This window comes from Ochlerotatus camptorhynchus, unplaced genomic scaffold, assembly GCF_037179485.1.
Source record: "Ochlerotatus camptorhynchus isolate MF236.1 unplaced genomic scaffold, CSIRO-AGI_Acam_v1.1 ptg000209l, whole genome shotgun sequence".
NCBI lineage: Eukaryota > Metazoa > Arthropoda > Insecta > Diptera > Culicidae > Ochlerotatus > Ochlerotatus camptorhynchus.
In genome coordinates, this window is record NW_027040699.1 from 2988567 (window position 1) to 3016459 (window position 27893).

The window sequence follows — 27893 nt, forward strand, 5'->3', positions numbered from 1 at the left end:
CGATCGGGAGTGCTGATAGGTAATTACTTTCAAGCAAGCTTTTATTGATTATTGAGTTGCTCATATGATGGATTCTAGGATAGTTCAGATGACAAGGAAAGCGGCTAGTGATCGGAAGGTACATGGTTCGAATCCCATGTAACGACATGTATAAGTATTTAATATTTTCTAATTTATTTAAAAATTTTCTAATATCTGTATAGCGCAAGCCACGTTATAAATAATGAAAACAATCACTTAAAGAAACACCCCCCTTCCCTGTCCCCGTCACTCTTATTTTCGGGTAAATTTTCCCACAGTTGAGTAATCGTTTAATAAATGTATAATAATGTCTAATTAAACGTTACTTCACATAAGAATCGCAAGCGTATACATAGCATCACTGTTTTGAGGAAGCATGATGTCTAATAAACAATGAATAATCAAAAAATTATCGTATAAACTCTATTACAACTCATATAAGTCGAATAAAAGCTTCTCTCGACATACCTTATACAACACCAAGTAGTTCAATATTGTGGTTGAATAAATTCTCCAGATTTGTGTGAACAAAGCCTGAACAGAAGTTATTATTAAAAATAGTACAAGTACTATTAAGCATGCAGTTGAATAAAATGGCCAAGAAGTCGTTTCTTCAATAGACGATTGTTTGTTTTTTGGACAAAAAAAGGAGGACAATGTCTGTATTTTTCTGAATTAAAGGAGGAAAATTAGTCAGTGTGGTAATGAAGGATTGCTAGCCTTTGCCAAACCATAAAAATGATGAACCTATCTTAATTTATTAAATCTAGCACACGGTTTCTTAACAAAGGGGATAACTTTTATTATTGGTTCTCGATATTTATTCACTTCTGTGATTTTCTGTTTAAATAGAGTAAGATAGGGGAAAAGTTCAGTTTTGGGGTCTTCGAAGCCCGTGCAAAATGAAACTCAATGCTTTGGTACTTATTTGGAAGATATTTATCCCAAAAAGTCACAAAAATGGGTGGTGCCGATGCATTGGATTAGAAAGGTAGACAGTGAATTAAAAAGAACTAAAATTCCGGAAATTCAACGAGTGACACTGACTACATCTAACAAATCAGGATATCAAAATATTTGTAGAGCATTGCTGATTCGTGGAGTAGTGTTAAACTAAAATATGGTTTGTTCAATCTTTAGATCAGCTAACTTATTGAGGTTGAATTATGGGCTTTTTTTTTTTTTTTTTTTTTTTTTTTTTTTTTTTTTTTTTTTTTTATACAGGGGGGAATCTGCTCACAGACACCTGAGAAGGAACTCAGGGTGTGGGGATGGGAGAATTTCACTCCCGACCCACTAAACCTTACCCTGTGCGCTTGGCCCTTGGCCTCCCTGATCTTGTTCTTTGATGAGATGTGATTTTTTAATATTTCTCAACACTGATGTGCAAAAATTTCCTTGAAATCAGAATTATTTTTAGAATTTTCCATAAATTCTCCAAATTTTTACTTAAATTTTTTTTAAATCAACTGGAATTGTCTGTGAAATTCAACCCAATTCTACATCACCTATAGAATCAGATAGTCTTGGACTTTTCATCACAATTATCTTCATTGAGAATGCCAGAATTTGTTTGGAGTTATATTGAAAATTCTCTTGATATTGCGGTCAAATATTTCTTAAGATTTTCATTACAGTTTCTATGGATTTATAATAAGAAGGTGTTTTCAATTTTGTTTGAAATTCTCCTTCGAATTCTCCTCAAGTTTTCTTCGCATTCTCTTGAGTTTCTCCGCGGAGTTCAAAAAGAATGCTTTCTAGAAATGTCTAGAAGCTATGCTTGTAAAATTATTCAAGAGCCTTGAGAATTTTCCAGGTTCGAAAATCATGATTTTTATTAAAACTATGGAATCGCACGCATTAATCAAAACCCAAAACCTTATATGTTCTGATAATTGCTCATTCCGTAAATAGCAGAGTGAGGAGGTGCGACGCAAACACTGGCGCGGTAACCATAGCACTGAGATAGAGGAAATACTTCGCCAACCCGAGCGTCTGTTCACCATGGAGGTGCGGCTCAAACAGCGTCTGACTGGCATCCAGCGGCTGAATAAGAAATGCTCTTCCCCGGAGGCTACACCTAAGATGGCAGCCCCATCACGACCAACCACCTACTGTCTCTGAAACCTTTACAATTGTTACAGAAACCAACAGAGAAAAACATCGAACTGATATAACGGCAACGACTTTTAGCGCAAAACAACGGACACGAATTGGATCATGGAATGTATTGACGTTAGCCCAGCAAGGTAAACTGGCACAACTCGCCAACGAGGCGCGACGCATGTAGCTAGAAATCCTGGGACTGAGTGAAGTTCGTTGGCCAAACTTTGGAGAACACAAGCTGCCGTCGGGACAGGTACTACTATACTCTGGTATTCGAGGTGAAAACGCTCCCCACCATCGTGGAGTTGGTCTCCTACTTAGCGTCCAGGCAAGTGCTGCGCTCATCAAGTGGGAGCCTGTTAATGAGAGGATAATCGTTGCCAGATTTAGAACACGGGTTCGTAACCTTACCATAATCCAATGTTATGCGCCAACCGATGCTGCCGAGCTACAGGACAAGGAGAATTTTCACAGTCAACTGAATGCCGTCGTGGATAAGGTTCCAAAGGGCGACATCAAGATCTACACTGGCTACTTCAATGCGAAGATCGGCTCCGACAACACGGACTATGAGCGTGTCATGGGACGCCATGGTCTCGGCGAAATGAGCGAGAACGGTGAGCTGTTTGCAGAATTTTGTGGCAATAACGACATGGTGATCGGGGGCTCACTCTTCCCCCATCGGCCAGTGCACAAAATCACGTGGGTTTCCCGTGATGGACATACCGAAAATCAGATCAACCACATCTGCATCAGCTGAAAATGGAGACGGAGCCCTCTTGATGTCCGGAATAAACGCAGCGCCGACATCGCGTCTGACCATCACCTTCTAATCGGCAAAATCCGCCTAAGCATGGCGCGGACCCAGCGACGGGAGGAGAGACTCGGGCGGCGGTTCAACACACGCCGACTTGAAGATCCAGCGGTAACAAGGTCTTTTGTTGAAGAACTTGAGACTCGAGCTGCGTACGTTCCAGAAGGTGGCAGCGTAGAAGAACAATGAACGGCCATCAAGAATGCCTTTATAGAAACAAGCGAGAATAACTTGGGTGAGCTGCGCACCCAGAGGAAAGAGTGGATCACAGATGAAACCTGGCGGAAGATTGAGGAGCGTAGAGAAGCAAAAGCCGTGATAGACCGGGTGAGAACCAGAGGAGCCAAGAACGAAGCGAGCGTGGGTGAACTCCCTGGCCGACGAAGGGGAGAAAGCCGCAAACACTGGCGATATACGCCTCCTCTACGATATCTCACGACGCCTGAGTGGAGCAAGGATGAACCCGAGGATGCCAGTGAAGGACACGACTGGACAATTGCTTACCGACCCCACTGACCAGCTGAAACACTGGTTTGAGCACTTCAAACAACTTCTTCAAGTTTTGACGGCCAACCAGCCATCAACATCTCGGCATGATCCGCCTAGGGTGCGGCGCATCACTTGCGTCAATTCCGATGCCCCATCACTGCAGGAGATGCAGCTATCCGTAGCATGAAATCCAACAAGGCTCCAGGGGTCGATCGCATATCAGCGGAGATGCTCAAAGCTGACCCCATGCTATCCGTACAAATGTTGTATCAACTATTCTGTAATATCTGGGACACCGTGACTTTTCCGACCGTCTGGATGCAGGGCATCTTAGTGAAGGTCCCAAAGAAGGGGGATCTGACTGTGTGCGACAATTGGCGAGGCATCATGTTACTGTGTATTGTTCTCAACGTTATGTGCAAAGTTATCCTGAATCGGATACAGGAGAAGATCGACGCGACTCTCCGACGGCAGCAGGCAGGATTCCGTGCCGGAAGATCTTGTGTGGACCATATTGTCACGCTCCGCATAATCCTGGAGCAGGTCAATGAATTCCAAGAGTCCCTTTATTTGGTATTCATTGACTACGAAAAAGCTTTCGACCGTCTCAATTACGAGAATCTGTGGGGCGCCTTGAGACGCAAGTGAGTCCCGGATAAAATCGTCAACCTCATCGAAGCGCAGTATGGGGCTTTCACGTGCAGAGTTCTGCATAACGGAGCCTTGTCCGACCCTATCCGGGTAGTCGCTGGTGTGAGACAAGAATGTATACTATCACCACTACTGTTTCTCATCGTAATCGACGAGATCATGGTAGGTGCAATTGACCGTGTACCGAACCCTGGGCTGCTATTGGCAGCCTATCACCATGGAGCATCACCCAGCGAGACGTGGTGTGTATCAGCGGAGAACACTCAAAAGCTGCAGGTCTTCATCAACCGATGCCTGTGGTATATTATTCGTGCCTAGTGGCCTCACAACTGGATCTCGAATGCCGAGCTCCATCGTCGATGTCATCAGAAGCCGATAGCAACAGAAATTCGAGAGCGAAAGTGGAGGTGGGTCAGCCACACACTTCGACGGGGCGGAAACGAAATCTGCAAGCAAGCGCTGGATTGGAATCCGGCAGGGCATCGCAGCAGAGGCAGACCCGGGGCTCATGGCGGTGGAGCCTCAATAAGGAAATTAAGCAAGTCGATAGGAATTTGACCTGGGCCCAGGTCAAGGCAAAAGCGAGCAGCCACCCAGGATGGAAGTCTTTCACGTTGGCCCTTTGCACCGCTGGTGGTGCACAGGACCCTTAAGTAAGTAAGACACAGACAAAACGATTGCTACGACTACCATGACAAACTCGCACTAAACGAAACGAAACACTATCTACCTACCTACCTACCCTCTTCTAAGTCCATTCCCTAGCTACTAAATTATCACTCTAAAGCTTCATGTTAGATGACATTTCCAACGAACTCTGAAAATCGCAAACTTCGCGTATGAAGTAAGATAAAAACACTTTGAATGCAAAAATTCTTGCTCTGTCAATTGTTATGTACCCAAGGCTTATATATCATGTATTTTTCTTAAGCTTTTTTTAATATAAATATTAACAATTGATTCAAACACTTATGTTGTCACAAAATAAAAAAAATGCGTGTATTTTTACTTAAAAGACTATACTTGTTTCTACAATTTTGTTTCAGACGACTTTTCGACTAGAAGAGACATTTTTATGCCACGATTTATTGAAAAATGTATAATTAACCGGCTGAGCTTATTTTAATATTGAAAAATACCGAATTTTAGCAAAAATGTGAATGATTGTCCATAACAAATACTTTTCCAAAGTTTCATGCAAATCGAAACTGGTCAAGTCTGATCGATTCGTCATTCGGCGTTTGCAGCAAGCACAATCTTAATTTAGTACGATTGGAACTCGCAATGTATTTCAGGTTGTGGGATTTTCAGTCTAGCGATGGATCAAAACGCATTCTATGTATTACGTCTAAAGGTCAACACATTCGAAAGGCGTACTACTGCAAATGCCTACACCTCAAGCAGACCAAGAACCTACGTGCAGATAGCTAAGATAACAGTAGAGGCGATCTGTTTGAGTCATGTCTTTTTGGTCACTTATTTTGTTTTATGTGGAGTGAACTTGTGCTATAAATTATTCGACACAAGCTCCAAAAATCCTTTCGAGCAGCCATTCAATTTCTGTTGACTGTTGCCCTAAAATCTCTAGTAGCATTGAGTAATTTCACAGTGAAAGAGTACTATCCTCCTCACCCATTTTTTTTTTATTTCACTGCCATGGCTGAGCCTCTTCAAACAGAAACCAGAGCAGCATCACAAACCATCACGGCAGTGACGTGCAGTGCGTGGAAAGTCAAGGTTCGCCCACTCACATGCCTTTTGCTCTATCGGCACCGCCGTCTCTTCACGTCATCATCATCGCTCTCGCATCGTCTCCTTGACATTGGTCCTCATCAATTCATTAGACCATCAATCATTTGTTCTTCTTTTTTGCCGCCACTGCGGAATTTTGAGTGGATTATTGCCCGATTTGGTGTTCAGGTCAAAATCAAGAGCACCTCGACAAGAGTTTTCGCAAAGCGTGGAGAAAGGAAACTCATCTCATTTGCTTTGCTGCTAGATTAGACTGCTCTGTCAGTAGAAGAATACCCTCGTCATGCAATCTAATTCAGATCTGTCACTTGGCGCTCAAGAGTAATTGCCTCACGTTCTCGTTTGAGATCACTTAATTGTACCATCGGAGTCAGTCAAAGTGATGAGTGCTCCAGATGTATCACAGCAGATTTGAGCCTAAGCACAATCAAACGTAAATGTCGATTCCATACGACCTCCCTCAGAGTCCCCGTTCCAAACGAATGACTTTTAAGCTACATTTCAAACGACGCGATTCGATTGCACATGACTGAGCTCTGAAGCCCCACGAACTTTGTGATTATTTGGCAATAACGAAAAATTTGAACTTGAGGACACTTTGCTGCGCCAAAAGCAGCGAAAGCATCGAACTTTGGCAATAAAAATAGATATTCCTTTTCCCATTCTTTGTTTTCCAGTTGACTTGCTTTAAACGAACGAACGTATGTGCTTATCTGGAATTGAAAATTTCAATTGCTACGAGCGAAAGTTTTCGATTTTTTGCTACCTCCTGACTGTTGTTACTTTCTGTCTGAGTGCTGTTGACTGTCTTCCACATGGACAAGGGGGACATGTTAGTTATGTGAATGGATTTGGCGTTCCTGCGAACAACAGGTCCAGAACTGCAACAAGTTGGAGGGTCAAATTGGGGATATTATGGACCGTTCAAGGATTGTCGTTACGTTCCTAGAAGAAATGGGTCACTGTTTTCAATAAATAATTCGGTAAAATTACCCATTTGATGCTGTCTATTGTGGTAAAACGATTAATCTAACTTCAATGAACAGTTACAAATCGTTGCTGACTCTAACTTCAGTTGGCAAAAAAAATTTACATAATGGTCGTTTAACCGAATCACAAAATAAAATCATTCTTAATCTTTCGAAACACGAGCCATTCAACGTGCCGCAACAGAAACGAAAACAGAAAGTTCATCGTGCCGTGTAAATGCCACCGACAACGGACAGTAGCGCGACATTGTCCAAAATGGGAAAGTTTCTTATCCCCCGGCTTTCTCCCGCCTCCACTTCCGGTGATTTCTTTTCACTCAACCTTCTCTCGGATCCTCGGAAGAGGATAAATCTCCCTCCAAGGATCAATCTTGGAAAGAATCCCCTCGTCCTTCCCTTTCCAACACATTGTTCCCTAACCTTCCTCACGTAGGTAGCACTTTATCAAAACGGAGACGGTGGCAATCGGGGACTCAAGTTGTTGCTTTTATTATGCTGTGATAATCATCGCCCATTGTCACCGTAATCATCGTCATCATCGTTTAGGTGACACACACACCCATACAAGTACAACACAAAATGGACTCCGCCTACCGAGGCGATATCAAACTGACTCGGAAACGAGCCGCACGTCACGTCGTCGTCATCGTCTTCTAAGGGATGATGAAGTTTTGGACCGAAGAAAAATAAAAGTATAGACATGACAACAATCGATGCTGTTCCCGAAACAGGATACAAGCCCAAGGATTATAATTATCTGAACATTATATCATCCGGGACGTTATTGGCTTTCGGGAGTGCGTGCTGAAGGAGCGAAATTTGAGGACGGCAGATGTGGAGGAGGAGCAAACAATGCATAATTGGGCTGGGATTACAATGGACTTGGGCGGACGTGCCGGCCGACTGATGAATCGGACCGTTTCCGGTGGTAATGTCAGCAAAAAATCTATGATTTTGATTTATGATTAATTGACAAACTGTACGGCATTGTATGAGGTGACTTCACCTGAATCCATAGCAAATTTATCAATGGGTGAGGCTCTCGGCTAAACTTCCCTTCGGAAAAAAAAACGTGGAAAAAGATTTTTTGTCTTTGAAAATCCTGACGAATCCGGATCCACTGAAGCGAAATGACCGACACGATGAGATTATTTGATTTTAAATTTTCTGATGATAACGGACCCAGTTCTCTGCTTTGTTTATTGTATTTATCTGTTTAAACTGTTCTGCTACACAGATCTGTTGTATAGTTTTCTTTACAGTTTGTACATCTGGTTTTCCTGATGTTGTTATGATTTTCATAGCTGAAATCGTGACCTTTGACGTGAGATAAATGGATGGTCAACACTACACCGCGTCGATCCCCAAAGGGTTCTGCTATATGCTTTTCTGTTTATCACAACCAGATGAATTCTCATGAATGTGGGCGTGGACTGGCCCACATATATATGGGGAAATTTTAAAGTAGGACTACGTCTGTGATTTCTATGTGAAAGTACACTTTGTGAAAACCAAAAATGGAACATGTAACAAAATTATGAAAGATTTTGAACGTTAATAACGCAGCTGCCTTTGGACCAATTTAATTAATTTTATCACCAATCGATCAAAAATATTTCTACGCATCTGTTAAATTTAAGACTTTATCATTTTCAAAATTTCACTGTTGAAAATTGCATGAATGTGCAACTGTTGCTTTGATAATTAAAATTATCTCCGATTACCTGCGAAAAGCGATTTCCCTAACACGGATTTCAAAGTTGAATTCCATCCGGTCTCACCAAACGGTGTTTACTCAATCACCGCGTGGTGAGTGGTGGTGTTCTCTAGTACACAACGAAAGGCTGCCTGCAAGCACTGTCTTGTCCTGTCCTTTACTGTCCTGTAAGTTGATTTGTTTTCTAGGGGTGTTGATGAGATACTTGAAGTTTATTTCGATGCTTCACGTTGCTGGATTTAAGAGTTATAACTAATTTCTCGTTTTGTATTTTCTCATTTCAGATTTATGGCAGCTGATTCGTAAGTACAGAATTAATTACATAAGGAATCATTTGATAAGGAATTCCCTGATAACGTTTTTTTTTAAATAAATTGTTGATTTTGATGGAGTTCAAAAAGCCAACCCGAGAAATATCTGAATAGTTAAGAAAAGTTTTTAAGCTAGAGTGAGATTGACTCTCAATTTTCCGGTGAATTGATTATTATTGTTGTCATCGTTTCTCAGTTTCTGTACCCTACATATCCATTTCGAGCGAGATAAATCAGAAGATAGCGAGAGCAAGGAATAGGGTATAGGTGTAATCATTACGAACTCGATTATTCTCATGGAAGTTTGTATGTCAGTTTCTTGTATGCAATATTGTCCTTTTTTTCCTTGATTTATTTTCCGTCGATCCTGTTTTCCGTGCTGAGCACCAATGCTCCCACACCCGGACCCGAAAGAAGGCGTGATCAGATATGTTATGCCTCAGAAGAAAGAATGAAGGAGGGCGTTGGAAACAAGAGAAAGATATGGACAAGAGGTGGTGGATTAGAAGGAGGAAGGTGGAATGGGCTTAGGTCAAGGGGAAATTTACCGGGTCAAACTGAACAGTAGGTTCTCTTTTTCTTCAGCCATTGCGCGAGATACTTCGATCTGCCAGTTTATTACGAGTTTAATAAGTAATGAAGTGAAAAGAGTCCCAAATAAATACCGACAAATAACGCCAAATACGGAGCCAGGTAGGACCCAATTAAACCCAGAAGCGAAATTCCCAGCCCTAAGACCACCTCTTATATTCCCCCCAGGACGAATTAAATATGGGCTAAAATTCCATTGCATCCGTTACAACACCGTGAGTAATTAAATGAAATAAACAAGTCAGGAGGCGACCTTGAAGCTCTAGGGTTTCGAGCTCGACCTAGCCAACAAAAGAGGCGAGTGTAGCCCACCCCAGACGATCTCCGTGGCTAGCCCAAAGGTCAGTAGAATCCCTTCAAACTAGCCCATCTGGCTGGCCCTTAACATTGCGTGAATTGTAAACATGTTAAAAGTATACCCATTATCAATGCGATTTAATCAGAAATTTTAACTACATTCATTTTTTTTTTATTTGGTCCAAATTAAGAACAATTACACTAAAAATGGGTGAAATTGTAGACCTTTACTGTGTATTATAATCTACAGCAAATCAGAATCTATTATTGTAACCTTCTGTCGGTTCAACGCACTGCAAAGCCCCCACTGTTTTGACTAGAGCATTTGATTGGAAACTACTGACACTGAGATTAAGACTCTTATTTTATTAGCTCCTAAACTAGTCAATTCTTAATTAGAATCCCACTGACGGACCCGTCGATAGCCAGATGAACGTGGTCGGACAGTGATGTACCCAACAAACAACTCAGAGTCACAAATAAGCATAAATATATATATATTGAATAAATGCTTTATAACAATGTACAATACTGAATAAAACGGGTTGTCAAATTATGTGCTGAAAAAACCTCATTGAGATCGATAGATGCGCCTTTATTCCGCTGCTGGCTCTGATTTTAATAATATACTTATTAAAAGCTATACAAACGATGACTGTCTTCCTGCTTCAACACCAGAAGTTTGATCTAATAACATACTGAATAACATACATTGACGCTTTAATTCGACTGTTTTCAATTGATTTAATAACATTCTTTATTAGACGTCTAATAATTGTTTTCAAGCTCCATTATTAGATTCCATTGCATTGATTAACAATATTGCTGAATAAAGGTGAATACAGTCAGCATAATAGCTCTTATACCACTATGCGTCCATGTTTTAATTGCATGCTTTGTAAATGCTTTACAAACGGCGTATTCATTAATTATTCCGCAACACTGTGTCAGGCTAAAAACAAAGCGAAATTGGTAGCATAGTGGTAACCGTTTCCGCTTTCCAAGAATAGGTCGTGAGTTCAATCCCAACTCAACCCTTTTTTTATTTATTTTCTACGCCTAATTTATTTAAATCGTAATCATAGATCGTATCACTCACGACAACCAATTCATACCGTACCTTACCAATCAGACTAAGGCCTTGTTGTCCTCTGCTGTCCGAAAAAGTCTCTACTCTACTCGATCCATGGCCACACTTCGCCAGCCTCGTACTCTGCGATGGGTCCGCAGGTCGCCTTCTACTTGGTCGATCCACCTTGCCCGCTGCGCGCCTCTTCTTCTTGTTCCTGTTGGGTCGCTTTATAGAACCATTTCCACTGGGTCGTCGTGCGGCATTCTTGCGACGTGCCCAGCCCACCGTAGTCGCCCAATTTTTGCAATGTGGACGATGGATGGTTTTCCCAGCAGCTGGTCCAATTCGTGGTTCATTCGCCTCCTCCACGTTCCGTCATCCATCTGCACTCCCCCGTAGATCGTACGCAACACCTTCCGTTCAAAAACACCAAGGGCGCGTTGGTCCTCCACGTGCATAGTCCAGGTCTCGCGGCCGTAGAGGACCACCGGTATAATCCGCGTCTTGTAGACAGTCAACAGACAGCGGCGGCGATATTTTTTTTCGACCGGAGCGTCCTCCGGTGTCCAAAGTAGGCACGATTCCCTGCCATAATGCGTCTTTGAATTTCTCTGCTGGTATCATTTTCGGCGGTCACCAGTGAGCCCAAATACACGAACTCATCGACCACCTCGATTTCGTCACCGTCAATTTGAACTCGGGGTGGGAGGCTAACAGTTCCATGCCATGATGTTAATGTCATCGGCGAATCCAAGAAGCTGGATGGACTTCCTGAAGATCGTGCCACTCTTGTTTATCCCAGCTCATCTGATCACACCTTCTAACGCGATGTTGAATAGCAGACACGAAAGTCCATCACCTTGCCGTAACCCCCTTCGAGATTCAAAGGGACTCGAGAGTGTCCCCGATACTCGAACAACGCACATCACTCGATCCTTCGTCGCCTTGACCAATCGCGTCAGTTTATCCAGAAATCCGTTCTCGTGCATAATCTGCCATAGCTGATCTCGATCGATTGTGTCGTATGCGGATTTGAAATCGATGAACAAATTATGTGTGGACACGTTGTATTCGCGACATTTCTACATGACCTGCCGAATTGCGAAAATTTGGTCCGTGATAGCGCGGGCACCCATGAATCCCACCTGGTATTGCCCCACAAACTCTCTTGTAAATGGTGACAGGCGGCGGCATAGAATTTGGGAGAGTCCGAGCAAAGTCTGAGATCAAATTGAAATCTGAATTTGATGTTGTGATTTCGCTGATAATGATTGCTCAGGTTGCTGTCGTTTTGGTCGTTTTAACGGTTAAAATATCAAAATTCAGAGCAAAAAAATCTTCCTGTGACATCACATTGAAAACTATTTCTGCAATCAGTGAAAGCAAACTGAAAACTCAATTTGATATCAATTTTTCCTGTTGATAACAAAACAAGTATTCACTTTGATGTTATGCTAAGGCAATGAAAACAAACCCGCAACAACATATTTTTGAAGAGCAAATGTACAGCAAAATGAAAACAAAATTTGGCATCAAATTTGTCAATTAATCAGCCCACGGGCATGTTGAGCAGCGCTGCTCTAAGGGGAAGAATCACTGACAAGGAATTAATATGATAGGAAAAATATGACAAACCGTGGGAGAACATTTTTTTTCCCAAAGTTTCGGTGTGATGTAATTTGTGACTATGGTATAACCAGACCCTCCCGGTTAACTAACTCAGTAGCATGAGACCCTTTCACTGTGTCGTAGGGTCGGCACGTTACTGGATATTCGGAGGGGCTACGCGCGCAAAGTATGAAAACAAGAATATTCACATTTTCTATAACATTTATTGCCCTATTCTGTGGCGTGTGGGTGTGCGTTTTCACATATATGTATGTGGCGTGTGTGCGAGGGTTTAAAATTGGCACTGTATTCACTGATGCAGCGGGATCTCCTACGGCGTTGCGACGCTGGCGTTGGCCCACACGGCTGCTCCTGCACTACCGTGTGGCCGGAAACTTGCGACGCGGGCTGCTAACAGTGTTTCGTTGCAAAATTGGGAGAATGACGGATCTGGTGGCGTTCATCAGCCACATACGGCTCAGCAGGCGTTGCTGGCTCGTTTGGCTGGCAGGCGTCTTCCGTCGTTGACGGCATCGGCTGACCGTTGCATGGCCACCTTGATCGAGCCGAAACGGGACCCTCCTTGGCGATTAAGGCCACCGGCCTGAGGGAATCGTCCCTGACGGACGATCGGCCATCTTGACTTCCGAACCGAGCCGTGTGAGACCGTTTTATTTACAGTACGAGGTCCTGAGAATTATCATAATTCAGGGAAATTTCCGTCAGGATAATAAAAAGCAAATTACCTGAACAGAGGCAGTCCAACATCCCAGAAACCCCACTAGGGGGGGGGGGGGGGGGTACACGAAATGGCACTGCACTTTACGATACCGTTCTAGACAGACGACTGATTACTTCTCCTTAATCTTCCAAATCTAAGATGACTAGCTATTCACCATCCAATTTGCGCATCCATTGTTATTTTAAAGCCAAGATTTTCCTCCGTTCAGTAATGTTACGTTTTTGTTCTTTGCAGCGGCACAAGCCCTCTCGCTCTTGTGTGTGTCTATTGTTTTAGGTTTGACAAATTTTTGAATTTTCCCAAACAACAATAACTCATACAGAAGAAAATCCACGGATTGTAACCAACTGGTTACAAATTATTTGAAGCCTTACATTAAGTTCAGACTAAGACAGGATTGGCCTATTCTGAACATAGAAGACATCTCCATTCCACTCGATCCATGGCTGCATATCGCCAATCAGGTTATTTGCGGAGACATAGCATATCGTATTCTTGCTTGTCAATTCAGCGAGCTCGAAATTTGCGTCTCCGTCAAGTTCCAGTCGTATTGTACTCTAGAACTTTCTGAGGCGTCATCAACAATCTAATCACGTAACCAGTTCAATACAGTAGACCAGTATTTTCATTAGCCTTCCCCACGATTCATTCTTCTTCTGCACTACAAAGGCAATATGTTAAAAGGCCATTCAATAATTACGTAATCACTTAGGGGAGGGGAGGTTTGGCATTTTCTTACAAAACAATTTTGTATGAAGAAAATCTTACAAGGAGGGGAGGGGGTTGAAAATGTTCGAAATTATGCTTACATAATTATTGAATGGTCCCTAAATGTATCTGTCTTCTTCTTCTTCTTTCCTTTATTTAACGTCGGTCTCTGTTCCGCAATCTAGTGCCAATCACCGACGGACATCGATTGCCATCCATTGACGGCAATCGAATGTGCAGGAAGGCAGATTCCACACCTGCGTAGGATATCGCACCCATTCAACACACATGGGCCGGGACCAACGACTTTACTTCCCTTCCGAAGGAAGACATAACCAGAGATTTTTATGCCTCAGAAAAATCCCACCGACCACCGGCGCCGGCTAAACGTATTTGTCATAATGATTATTATTGAGGAAAAGCTAAAAAAAATCCTACATCCCTATTTTGGCAACATTAAATATTTTCCTTGTTGCCAGAAACGGGAAGGCACTGTAATTGAAATGAAATTAAAAGTAGCATCTAACAAACACATTCACAGAATCGATAAAAACACGAGAAAAAAGATATTTTTAAGAAGTAGGAAAACATGATAATCAAAATAAAGAATGAAAAGAAAAACAATTAACAAAAAATAAATATAAATAAATTAACAAGAAAAAGGCAAAAAAATATTTAATACCATTAAAATGCATACTAATGATGTGATCCAGCTCAAATGCCTTATGATTTTAAGATGGGTGATTTGAGTTCACAAAGGAGAATTAAATAATAATAATAAACAGTTGTGGTCTGTTTTTGCTACGATTTAAGATAATTAATTTCTACACATTTCAAGTGCCCGTGTATGAATAAGCATCAACGGCAATGCAGTACTTAGAGTGCTAGTAAGCCTACACACCGATTCGGGCCCCCTCCGTTTGGAAAATTTCAAACTTCAGAACTTTTCGGTCAAAGTTTAAAGATCAGTGAAAGACCCAATGATAAGTCAATTTAATCCGGACTTGTACACAGCATATAATAATAAATTTTAATATTACAGCCAAGAGGATGCACTTCAATCGTTCGGACATTTCGTGTAATTTTTATGGCCACAAAAATAAATAAATGCAATAAAAGCAACGTAAATTCAGTTCATGCACTGCAGTAATGATAATGTTGTCCTTTTTGGCAAGTCATATTACACCATATTTTCGACACGATTGAAGTGCCTCCACTTAGACGTGATATCAAAATTATTTTTTTGCTGTGTGTGGAAGTGCATCTAGAACACTAAGTGGAGAGCACGCAATAAGCTAAATATGCGATATGCAATAAGCTTGAAATGCGAAGAAGAAGAAGACTTCGTTCAGTTTAACCCAATTATTTATGAATAACAAAAGTTTACCAACTTCGGTGATCTGAATTACGTGTGTATAGTCAGCACTGCTAATGTGTGTAATGTTGGTAACATGGAATATCTGACTATTTTATTCACTGAACGTTTAGTGTCATCGACTTCGATCGTCATTTTTCAAAACCGACGACGACATACACAAATATCCAATCACGATTTTCCCGATAAATCCAATACCTCAAGTTGTGCACAGAGTAGATTGCTCTCCTCCAGCATCAAGTAGTTGTCTACTTACTACATGCTATCCACCCCGTTCCACAACCCCCCCCCCCCTCCTCCTACCTCCCACACACACACATTTCGAGTGTAGTTGCACATCAGAAATGAATGCAACTTCTTCTTCTTCTCCTCCCCAAAAACCAAAGTCGATGACAACAACGCCAAACACGAGAAGAGACAACGATCTCTATCAGCCACAGAGCGCAGCATTGCCGTTCTTCACCGATAGAAAAATGTGTTCGACTCCCAGTCAAGTTTTCCCATCCATTGAGCTTTGCCCGTTTGCCTGCCAGATAGCTAGCTGTCGTCTTTTTAAAAGAAGATATGCTTTGTGCTCAAGCGACGACGATAAGCCATTTTAGGAGTGGAGGAAAAAAGCTTCAGCTCAGATTATCTTGTCGCCAAGCCGAAACCAACCGAAGCCAACTTGAGTTTGAAATTGAAGTCAGGAAAAATTGCAAAACAATTGCAGCTCGAGCCCGGAATGAATGTGTACATGTGGCGTAATGCCTCAAGATTAATGACGACTCGGAGCAGTGAAGAGTCACAATTGCTTCGTTGGTGGGGCTTTATGGGGTGACATTTTATTGCTTTAGAATTGTTACGGAGGTGCTCCAAATACTTAGCAATCTAAATTTGGTCGCAATTGCCACTCATATAAATTGATTACCCGAAGTAATTGAAACACCGAAAATGGTTGTCAACTTGATTGCCGCCACCGAGACTGGCAGTGAGAAAAAGGGTAATTTGAGCAGCTTGTTTTTGTCTGAAATTCGACATAAATCCGCACCAGGCAGGACTGCAACATTGGCATCGTTAAACTGTCGGTTGGTGCAGTTGAAAAAAAAAAAAGTAGCACCCAGTTTAATGTAGCAGCTACTAATTACTAATGACCAATATATTACCGCAAATTTATTCTCGTTTGAAAGACGCAGAAAAAAACATGGACCAGCCAGAGCAGCTCATTGTCGCCGGTGTTCAGGAGAGTGACCTGGGTCCGATGGCAGTAGCCACCTTGATCGACGACAATAAACAGTTGTTGGTCGAGAAGTCGGATTTCGTAAGCACTCGTTGAGGAGACTGGTGGCCACATTAGGAAGCATTTATCGTACTGATGCGATCGGAGGAGTGTAGAACGAGCAAGAACGTCATGACCGGTGCACACAACGCTGAACTGCAACCCGTTAGTCTCCGTAAAAAGTCGCCTAATTTATGACATTTTCCTCCAAATGTGATCAATGGCACGCCGCCATCTAGATTTTCTCACCATGATCCTAGCAATGACCAACGACTGAGGGGCGTGTGTTCCAAACGCACTTACGGTTGTCAGACCTTGCCTTGAACACATACCTAGCACCAGAAGAAGAAAAAAACAAACCTCACCCAAGAAGCAAGCGTTCATCTGTTCTTGTCCGTTCAAATGTTGATTGAATTATTAGCCACTAACGAGAGGCTTGACCGGGGGGAGAGAGAGAGAGAGATGGTGTTTATTTTAGTGCCTGGTTCCAAGCACCTACTCGAAACATTAATTGGGTGGGTTTTTCTTGCGCTGCTGACGACGATGATTTATATTTTGTCCAGCTATCCGACGAGACATTTACGCATGTTAACACCTTGAAATGACGGTTCGGAAGAATCTCTTGATTCAATCATAAGGGGCCTCTACAAACAAATCCGAGCAGCCTTCGAATTAGCTTTTCCGGCACAATCTGCTGAGACTAGATTTTCTATGGGGGAATTTTCTCCTGGTTGTCACCTTAACCTGTATTTTACGCTCGCATCTAGAACGGATGTCGAAGAACACATCAGGGGCTTTTGGAAAAATGCGATGAGCATTGATGTCAATACTTTAGGAACGGCGTTTCTCAAACTATAGGGTCGCGGTGCACTGCGACAACTTGTCCATATCCTTTTAAAATTATGCTGAAATAGTCCAAACAATGTTTCAACCTGTTTCAATGTCATTATTCAATTCCTGGGCCATTTTGCCTTTTTTGAGGCACTTTTGGTGATTCAAGATTATAATGAAATAGACTGTTTTAGTGATTTTATGGTCATTTTGGTGTTCCAATTAGGGTGCATTTCTATTCAATCTTTTTTAAAGAGGTTGCACTGAGGTTGCAGACTGAATACTTAACACTAGACAACGGACAACACACAACATCCAGTAGACCAGTAGAGATGTTTTTGGGTTGCAAAAAGTTACACCGGCTGGAATGGGAATCGAACTATTATTTTGTGGCACTCACATCATTTTCGCACAATTAAGGCTGAATTTGAGCTGATTTGACTTTGCAGTGTAATTTTGTCGTTTTGAGTTTCAGGAAAACTTACATTTCGAATCCTGCGAACTACATAAACAAGAGACTTGAGGTGGGGACGGCGAGTGTCTTTCAAAAATTTGTATGGACGATTGTCTAAAACCACGCAAAACCTGTGTACGCAGTTTATAGACAGCCCCTTATATAATCATCATGAAATGATGAAGAAAATTGGTCATCACTTTTTTTATTAAAGGATTAAACGAGGCTCTTACTATTGCAAAAATGTGCTGCTTAATGCGTATTATAGTGTGTCCCAGAAAGTACAGGCATAGCTTTTTATTGGAATAAAATAACGTTATGTTACTGAACTCAAATTTTTATTTCATATAGGGGAAATGGCTCTAATGTTGGCCCATGGATCTAAGATTGGGCCCATCGCTAAAAAATCTGCTATTTATCCATTTTCATCTAGATGATCGCGTCATTGGGACGGTACTGATGGATATTTTTGGTCGCTATTGAAAATTTAGTCGATTGCTGAATTTATGTATAAACCCAAATAAGGGGCATTTAGTCCGACATTATATCCATTTCCCCTATATGTTCTCTATATTATTCTCTATCCATTGGATGGAAATAATCCGCAGTTCCTTTATTCGTAAGCCAAGGAGCAAATTTTTGATCTGAGCTTCAGCACAGATTCCTTGGCGACAATTGTGACCACTTTTGTCCAGTATTTTTCAAATTCTTCGATTGAATTCGCTGCCTTTAAGTGTTTCCGTAGATATCTCGGGCAATTCGGAGGATTCATCTCTTTTTGGCACGTATTGCACTTTGTTTGTTTTGTGCCAAGGTCTTTCGAGTAGTGCATTGATACCAAATATCATTAAAAATAGTACTGGGCCACCAAGTTGACGCCGACGCCGATTCAAACGTCGTAAATTACAGTGTTCATCGTCTCCTTCGCCACAAATCGCTCACTCACACCCACATATCGCTTGCCAAACCATGGCCTTGACTTATCGGCATCGTCATCTTCCTGACCATCACGGACTGTGTATTATTGGTCTCGTCTTGTAGTCAAATTTGACGTACATGTGTCTCACCGTCCAATTTTCCACACAGCAGGCTATCAGGCGACTCTCGGTTTGACGGATACGGCTTGTTTCTGACTCCGTTTCGGCTTCTTCTGCTTTTTGAACGTTTTCAGCCCGTTTCTTGCCTTGACACGTTGGACGTTACTCTTCGATGTTTTCAGTTTTGTTCGCCAAATCTCGAACAGAGGCACTTTTCTTATTGACGAAAGCTTGGTGATCATCTGGTCCACCGGTCTCTGTTTACACCCAGATTTCGATGTGTCCTCGAAGGTAACTTTCCGATCTTTCGGATGGCAGTTTGGCAGGCCAACAACGCACACAGCCCCCACAAGTCATCATCTTTGTTAAACCCTTGGTACTGTCGGAGTTCGCGATCGTGCTATATCGATCGATAATCGGGATTATGGGAGGAATGGATCGTCAACCATCAGTTAGCTTATCTAACGAAGGAGCGATCAGTCTCCGCAAGATCACGGTCGGATACGGTCGAACAGACGAAGCCTTCATGCACACTATTTGTCAGTACTTAAGGGGGAAATACAAGTAACACGTCAAAAACTCGACGATTTTCGGAATTTTTTTGTGATCAAATGAAACAACGCGAACGTTTGGGGTTTTTTGCATTAAATTGCTTAAATTTTCCTCTACATTTTTGAAATTTTTTTCATTGGTGTGTGACCTCTGTGGCTCCTTCTTGTTAAATCAGCAACTTATGGGCCAAAATAATTTGTTCCTTCTTATTTTCATTTCTAAACCACTCTGCAATGACGTCGATTAGGGAGCATCCATCAATTACGTCCTGCAAAAACTGACAAATAAAGCTGAACATTGCATTAGGTCCTAAGTAACATTGATCGATTTTCTTCTTCGACTTTCGCTTGCGTTAAATAACTTGGATACAGAACGATTTCTTATCGTGTTTGTCATATTAGAATTTCATCGATCTGCGTGCTTAAAGTAGATGGGAATCATGTTATTATGACCATGGCGATTCAAAGAAAAAGTCGATGAAGGGAATCTGTCAATGTTACTTAGGACCTAATGCATTTTTTTGCTTGAAATCACTTAATCACAACCCTCGTGCTCCCCCCCCCCCTCATTCTTCGATGAACTATGTACAAAAATCGTAAATTGAAACCAACAAAACGACTGAAGTTCTATAGACTTCTTGGAAGTCATACAGACTTTTCGGAAGTGTTTCGGACATCTTTGATATTCTAGTAACTACAGATTAGGTCCAAGGATTTCTCGGAAGTTCAAGGGTTTTCTTTTTGGTAGATTCGCAGACTTTTCGGGAGTTCTATGAACGTCTGGGAATTTAAACGAACTTCTCAAAAGTTCCATAGCCTTCTTGGATATTCTACGGACTTTTCGGAAGATCTACGGTTCTTTCGGATATTCTACTGACTTTTGAAAATTCTACTGGAACTTCTCAAAAGTTCAACGGAATTTTCAAACGTTCTACAGACATTTCGGAAGTTCTACGGTCTTTGCGAAAGCTCTACATACTTGTTGGAACTTCTACGGACTTCTTGGAAATTCAACGGACTTTTTGGAAGTTCTTTAGTCTGCTCGGATGATCTACGGACTGATAGAATATTCCATGGACTTATCGGAAGCTTTATAGACTTTTAGGAAGTTCTATGGACGACTTGGATATTCTACGGACATTTCGGACAAGTTTTACAGACTTAGGTAGTACTCCGGACTTGTGAATTGAACCAAGAATTGAACCAAGCAAAACGGATGTTGCTCTATGTACTTCTTGGATGTTGTATGAACTTCTCGGAAGTCCTTCGGACATCTCCAATTTTCTACGGACTACTCAAGATTTTAAAGGGTTTCTCAGTAGTTTTTTCTTCTTCGGAAGATCCTCAGACCTCTCGGGAGCTACGATCTTTTTGGATATTCTACTGACTCTACGAACTTCTCAAAAGTTTAACAGACTTCTCAAAAGATCTACTGTATACGTGATAATGTTTGCACCATTGAGCAATGTTAAAATTTAAAAACTTCTCAAAAATTTCGTTTTCGAGATTTTTTTATTTATTCAAACTGGAGATGTTTCTCAGAGTCTTAAATTATATTAATCATCGATCGAGTTTCCACTTGCTGCAATTACGGCCTCCACACGCTTCCGGAATGTACGGTAGTCTGGATCCATTTCCCTCCAGGTACGGGTCAATGTTTTTCTGAGGCTTGCTGTACTCGGGTGGCGTTAAGAACAGGCCTTGGCCTTCATGACTCGCCATATTGAGTAATCCAGCGGATTAAGATCGGGGCTGGATTGGTCGCCATATATCCTTCGCAGCGGTAACCCTCGGAACCCGAGCTGACCTCGGACGACCTGTGGCCACCTTCGCGGATATTTGTCCTTTCTTTTCTCGGTCTAATTGGAAATTTTACGGACTTTTAGGAAGTTGTATGGTGTGCTCGGATGATATCGAATATTGTATCGGCTTGTAGGAATCTTCATAGACTTTTTGGAAGTTCTATGGACGTCTTGAATATACTACGGACATTTCGGATATTCTACAGACTTTTTAGAAGATTTACGGATTTTGGTAGTCCCCCGGATTTGTGAATTGAACCAAACAAAGCGACTGACTTCTTGAACTTTTCTGACGTGCTTCGGAAATCTCGGATATTCTACGGACTACACAGAAGTTCAACGGGTTTCTCGAAAGTTCAACGTTTTTTCTTGAATCCGCAGACCTCTCGAAAAATCAATGGACTTCTCGAAGTTTAGATGAACTTCTGGAAAGTTCTGTAGGATTCTCGGATATTGTACGGAATTCTCGGAAGATCTGCGATACTTTTGAACATTATACTGACTTTTGAAAGTTCTACGAACTTCTGAAAAGTTATAAAGGCTTCTTAAAAATTCGACAGACTTCTCAAAAGTTTGACAGACTTCTAAGTTCTTTGGTCTTTTCGGAAGCTGTACTATGGACTTCTTAGATGTTGTATGAACTTCTGGGAAGTGCTTCGGACATCTTGGATATTCTACGGTCTACACAACGGATTTCTCGAAAGTTCAATGAGTTTTTTTTTTCTTGGGAAGATCCGTAGACCTCACGGGAGTTCTGTGGACTTCTCGGAATTTCAACGAACTTCTCGGAAGTTCTATAGGATTATCGGATATTTTCCGGACTTCTCGGAAGGGCTATGACCCTTTCGGATATTCTACTGACTTTTGAAAGTTTTACGAACTTCTCAAAAGTTCAACAGGCTTCTCAAAAAATCTACAGACTTCTAGGAAGTTCTACTGTCTATTTGGAAGCTATACAGACTACTTGGAAATTCTATGGACTTATTGGAAATTTTAACGACTTTTCGGAAGTCATATGGTTTGTTCGGATGATATACGGACTTATCGAATATTCTGTGGACTTCAAGGATTCTCTATAGACTTTTCGGAAGTTCTTTGGACGTCTTGAATATCCTACGGACATTTCGGATATTCTGCAGACTTTTCAGAAGATTAACGGACTTCGGTAGTCCTCAGGACTTGTGAATTGAACCAAACAAAGCGACTGAAGTTCTGTGGACTTCTTAAACTTTTCTGAGGTACTTCGGACATCTCGGAAATTCTACGGACTACACAGAAGTTCAACGGGTTTCTCGGAAGTTCAACGTTTTTTTTTTTCTTGAATCCGCAGACCGCTTGGAAGATCAATGGACTTCTCGGAGTTCACACGAACTTCTGGAAAGTTCTGTAGGATTTTCGGATATTCTACGAATTTCTTGGAAGATCTACGATACTTTTAGATATTCTACTGACTTTTGAAACTTCTACGAACATCTGAAAAGTTATATAGGCTTCTTAAAAGTTCTACAGACTTCTCAAAAGTTCTACAAACTTATTTAAAGTTCTTTGGTCTTTTCGGAAGCTATACAGACTACTTGGAAATTTTATGGACTTCTGAAAATTTTACAAATTTTTCAGAAGTTTTAAGGTCTACTCTGATGTTATACGGACGTATCGAATATTCAATGGACTTCTAGGAAGCTCTATAAACTTTTTGGAAGATCTATAGACGTTTTGGATATTCTACGGACATTTCGAAAATTATATAGACTTTTCAGAAATTCTACGGACTTAGATAATTATCCTGACTTGTCAGTTAAACTAAACAAAACGACTAAAGTTCTATGGACTTCTTGCCCAAGTAACACAAATTCATAGAATTATGTTGAGTAAATTGCTATACAACCAAAACCAGTGATATAAAGGTTATATAAGCTGTTATAGAACATGTGTGTTGCTTAGGAGGATGTTATACGGTCCTCTCGGAAGTGCTTCGGGCATCTTGGATATTCTTCGAACTACACGGGTTGTAAATATCCGTCTCGAATTTCCTACGGACATTTAGGAAATTCTACAGACCTCTCAGCAGTTTTACGGACTTAAGTAGTTCTACGGACTTCACGGAAGATCTAGAAGATCTAGACTTCTCGGAAGATCTACGGACTTCTCGGAAGATCTACGGACTTCTCGGAAGATCTACGGATTTCTCGGAAATTGTACGGATTTCTCAGAAATTGTACGGATTTTTTGGACATTCTACGGACCCCTTCTCGAATATTCTACAGACTTACCGGATCTTTGAACTTCTTAAATTTCAAAAGAAAAGTTCAAAGAACTTCCATTTTAGCGGCGCCGGTAGTGTAGTGGTAAGCGTGATTGTCTCTCACCCCAGCAGGCCTGGGTTCAATCCCAGTCAGCGCCGCCGGGATGTTCTGAGGCATAACATCTCTGATCACGCCTTCCTTCGGAAGGGAAGTAAAGTGAATAAATGTTTCACGTAGCATCGCTGATAAAATTTTGTGCTTTTTAGCAAATTATACACATGCTATAAGAAATTATAGCTAATAAAAATGTAATATGTGACGCCACGGTTGTACAAAACCCGCCCCCTTCCCCCGTTTGTCACATTTGGTCACGTTTACTTAAACCCCCAAAACCCCCATCCTCTAGACGCGTGACGTAATTTATGGATGTTTCTTTAGAAGTTTCTGTGCATACAACGTTTACTCGTCTGATTTAAAATAGAATAATGAACGCACAATTATACGAGTTAACTTTCAAACTATTCTGTAGAGCAGTCATGGTATGCATTTCAGATCAAGGTAAGTTAAGAAGCCTAAAATAACTTATAAGAAAATGGCTACAAGTATAACAATGAGATTTTTTACTTAAAAAATAAACCAAATCTTGCAGGGTAGCTATGCAAACGTAAGGAATTTATGCGAAATTCTACGGACTTTGGAGAACCTCAGGTATTCGTTTCTTCATAACATTTCTAGTATTCCATAAAAATCATAGAAGTTATAGATTTCTTACGCTCTAATGATAAATTTCAGCAGCGTTGCCTTGTGCAATATTGGCCTAACTGACCTGAACAACATTACTGAAAATAGCAACCTACTGGCTGATCTACACACCTAGACAAAATCATGTAAATTTAGGTGTTCTCAGACTGACATATACGAGCGTCAATTTTGACATAAAATTGAGTTATAATAGACGCAAAATTCAGCACAATCAAACGTACTTTTAGTCGAGTAACGAACTTTTCAGTCTCTGAGCACTTCATTTTATATGACATGTTTGTTTACGTCGCATTCCTTATGTCAAAGATGGATTCCATCACGTATAGAATCAGGTATTTCTTAGTGTGTATAAACGCTGTGCACCATACTAGTTGCACATACAAAAAAAGAATTCAGTACTGCAAACCCAACCAACGGATATCGCACGGTTCCGATCGCAGGCTTTGATTGACAAGTCATGAAAAGCATTTCCTCTTGCGAATGGACTGAGTTCAGATCCCACCAAAAACGTAAAATGCGGTTTACTTCCGCATCCCCACCAAACCCGCACCGTTCTCTAGACCGGTAAACGGTAGCCCACGATGATGGGGTTCATTGGGCAGGTAATGTGGGAAATCCAAAGTTTTTCTCCAGCACCTATAACCGCGACCACAAAACGAAATGCTATCTGACAGGTGGATATGGGTGATGGCGATGGTTGATTGTGTCATTCCGCGCAACCTGCCCTACCTCGCTAGCACACATGTCAGGTTTTAGATTTCCGAATGCGACTGCATCAGCAGCAGCAGCAATGTGGTGGAAAACTGTGCGGTGTGGTTTTTCCTTTGGAACCTCCCTCACTATAGTTCTGTGATGGTACTAAGAATGGTGCCATCAATCACTGTCCGAGGTAATTACGCTTGACAAGTTATATCACACTGCATTGAAAAGTGGATGATGAAATTACCTTTCCGAGGGATGCCAAGAAGGAACCTTCAATTAAACCTACTCAAAGACGTGGACGAACGAATGATTGACTGGTCGACGTGTCTCTTATCGCAGGGTATCCAGAACAGTGACGTCTCGTAAATGTCATCATTGAATTGAGTAGTTTGTAGAACGATGCTACCCTGATTTGATGTCGGAGAAATTCAAAAACCCAGCAAATGCAAACATTTACCTTCGTACATCAATCGAGCAAACTTTCACCTGCAGTTGATAGTTGTTCATTGCTCCCATTCAGGGAATTCTCCTTTCCCATCAAGAAGCAATTCACTCACCCGTGGAACTTTTTTGCCGGTCCAATTCCGACTTTTCCCTGCTCCCGGTTCCAAGAATCGAATTAAAAGTAATCTCAAAGTGAAAACTTTTTAATTTCTTTTTAATTATATCAATACCATCGTCATCGTCCTGCCTGCCACAGCTGGGGAAGGACAGCAAATAAACGGAAATCAGTTGCAGTGTGCAGACTGCAGGCCTACGAGCTCCCCCGGTGAAGACGCGGTGAAACTCGTATGACGTTTAATTTCCGACCACCACCCAAGGCAGCTTGAAGATCCAGGTGTGGAAGAGTAAACTAGTTCAGGATCCTCGGGAGGAAACCAGCCATGATTGAGTTTCGTTCGGGCGCATTTGGCAGCAGAGTGGGAAAAGTTTTGCCGCCCCAAGGAGTCCGTGCTCGAGACTTACCGACCCGTGAGTGAGATTGAGATCGGCGGTCGGAATTGCTGTAATTATAGGTTGAGATTAAATTGGTTGTTGGAAGTAAGCCCTGGTTAATAAGGCTGAGATTGGATGCGGTGAAAAGAATTTAAAAATAGACCGCACAGGAACACATTCTGTGCGGTCTATTTTTAAATTCTTTTAAACGTCTCCATTCTACTGAAGTTGATTTATGAAATTGAAACATGTTTCAGCTTCCCATAGCCTTAGGCACCTTCTCGCATTCAATCTGCCAGGGGCCTTAGTCAGACACTACTAGGTGGGGTGAAAAGTAGCTTCCTTGGGAATGAAAAAAAATGTTTATAAATGTTTTTTTTTTTTTTTTTAGCTTGATACACTTATTCCAGCGGTTTTCCAACTTCATGATCCTGTCCGAAAAGTAATTTTCCAGAAGGTCTGCAAAATACTCCTCCGCGGCATCGAAGATTTCCTCAAGTGAGCTCAATTTTTTATTGATGACCCATCTTTTGAGTTTTGGGAAGAGATAATAGTCTGAGGGTCAAAGTAATTTTCATTTACTTGTGTGCAGTTCGTATGGAATTTTCCACTAGCTTTTTAACCAAAAGTAAGCTAGTTGTACCCAACAGTAGGTAAATATGATTATACTCAACGCTGGGTCCCCACACTTTACTACCCCTGTTGGGTGGTTTTGCTCCTCCGTTTTTGACAACATTAGAAGGAGAAAAGGAGACAAACTAGTCAAAAGTAGGTTCAAGTGAACTGGCCGTTGGGTACTTTTTTCTTAACATGTAGATAATCATTGTTTTTATTTTGAAAACGATTTAATGAGTGAAGAGCTTTGAGTGGGTTGGTTTATTTCCTTTAAATTCCGTTATAATTGCTTATCTTTTGACTGATACGCGTATTTCGTCTACTACTTGCAGACTTCATCAGTGCCAAGTACTCAACACCACTTGGCACTGATGAAGTCTGCAAGTAGTAGACGAAATACGCGTATCTGTCAAAAGATAAGCAATTATAACGGAACTTAAAGGAAATAAACCAACCCACTCAAAGCTCTTCATAAAGGGATTCCGTTTAGAGGTTCGACAAATTTAAAGGATTTAATGAGTGTTTTTAAATAATTGCATAGAAATTCTGTGACCTAAGGAAATCACAAGAAATTGTGGGGGAAAATTTTCTGAATTTACTTATATATATATTCGATATACCAAAATTAGGTCAAAGGTCTAATCAAATAAGCAATGTCTCAGAATTTTATAAATTTATGAAGCACTTTTACTTTTCGAAATAATTCCAGGGAGAATCCTAAATTATACCAATATTCAGACCGTTGTTTTTATATTAACTTCGCTATCTCAAACGTTTTCCGATGTCCGGAAGATTGAGTAACTTTGAATGTATTTGAACCTTGAATGCTTTTGTCACAGACGCTAACAAATGTCTCCTCAGAATTCCTTCAAGGCCGATTTCTTCACCTTTGCTTAAGCCTTAAACAAGGGTCTAATAATTGGCCCTTAATGTTTTCCTTCGAATTTTCTTGAGATTCTTATTCGATCTATCTCGGCATTATCAAATATATGATATTAAAAATATGACCCACTCTTTCGCTTAGCTGGCGAACTGAATTTTTAGCGATGAAAGCGTCTCTGTGGTTAAAAAGGCTTCCAATGAATTCGTTTCTCTTCAAGAGGGCTGAACCAAATAAAAATCTGTAAATTTTCTTACATGGAAGCATTATGTTTATTGCATTTCATTGGTTGAATTGATGACGCACTGAAAGCAATAATGACAGGTTTTATGTGTCAAACACCTAGTTTACAACCTTATCTTGTAACATACAACTACTAACTATCATTATAATATCTAATGATTTCATAATTCCGAAAAACAATTTTTATAGCAAGTGAGCGGAAGCAAGCCTGGTTCGAAATCAGGTATATTGGTATCAGTAAATCTGCCAACGCTACTCGGTAAATCGGTATATTTGGCACCGCTGAATCAAAGGCAAATCCGCTACAGGATGATAATACCACATTGAAAACAATCC

The 27893-nt window shown here is 41.2% G+C and overlaps 1 protein-coding gene across 1 annotated transcript in view; it reads left to right on the forward strand.

The window, feature by feature from the left end:
- LOC135703148 (mucin-2) overlaps positions 1-27893 on the forward strand; it is a 488834-nt gene that overhangs the window by 359113 nt on the left and 101828 nt on the right. Inside the window, exon 3 of the mRNA XM_065224253.1 lies at positions 8824-8841. The gene's annotated coding sequence lies outside the window, so the exon portion shown is untranslated. The remainder of the gene's footprint in view (positions 1-8823; positions 8842-27893) is intronic.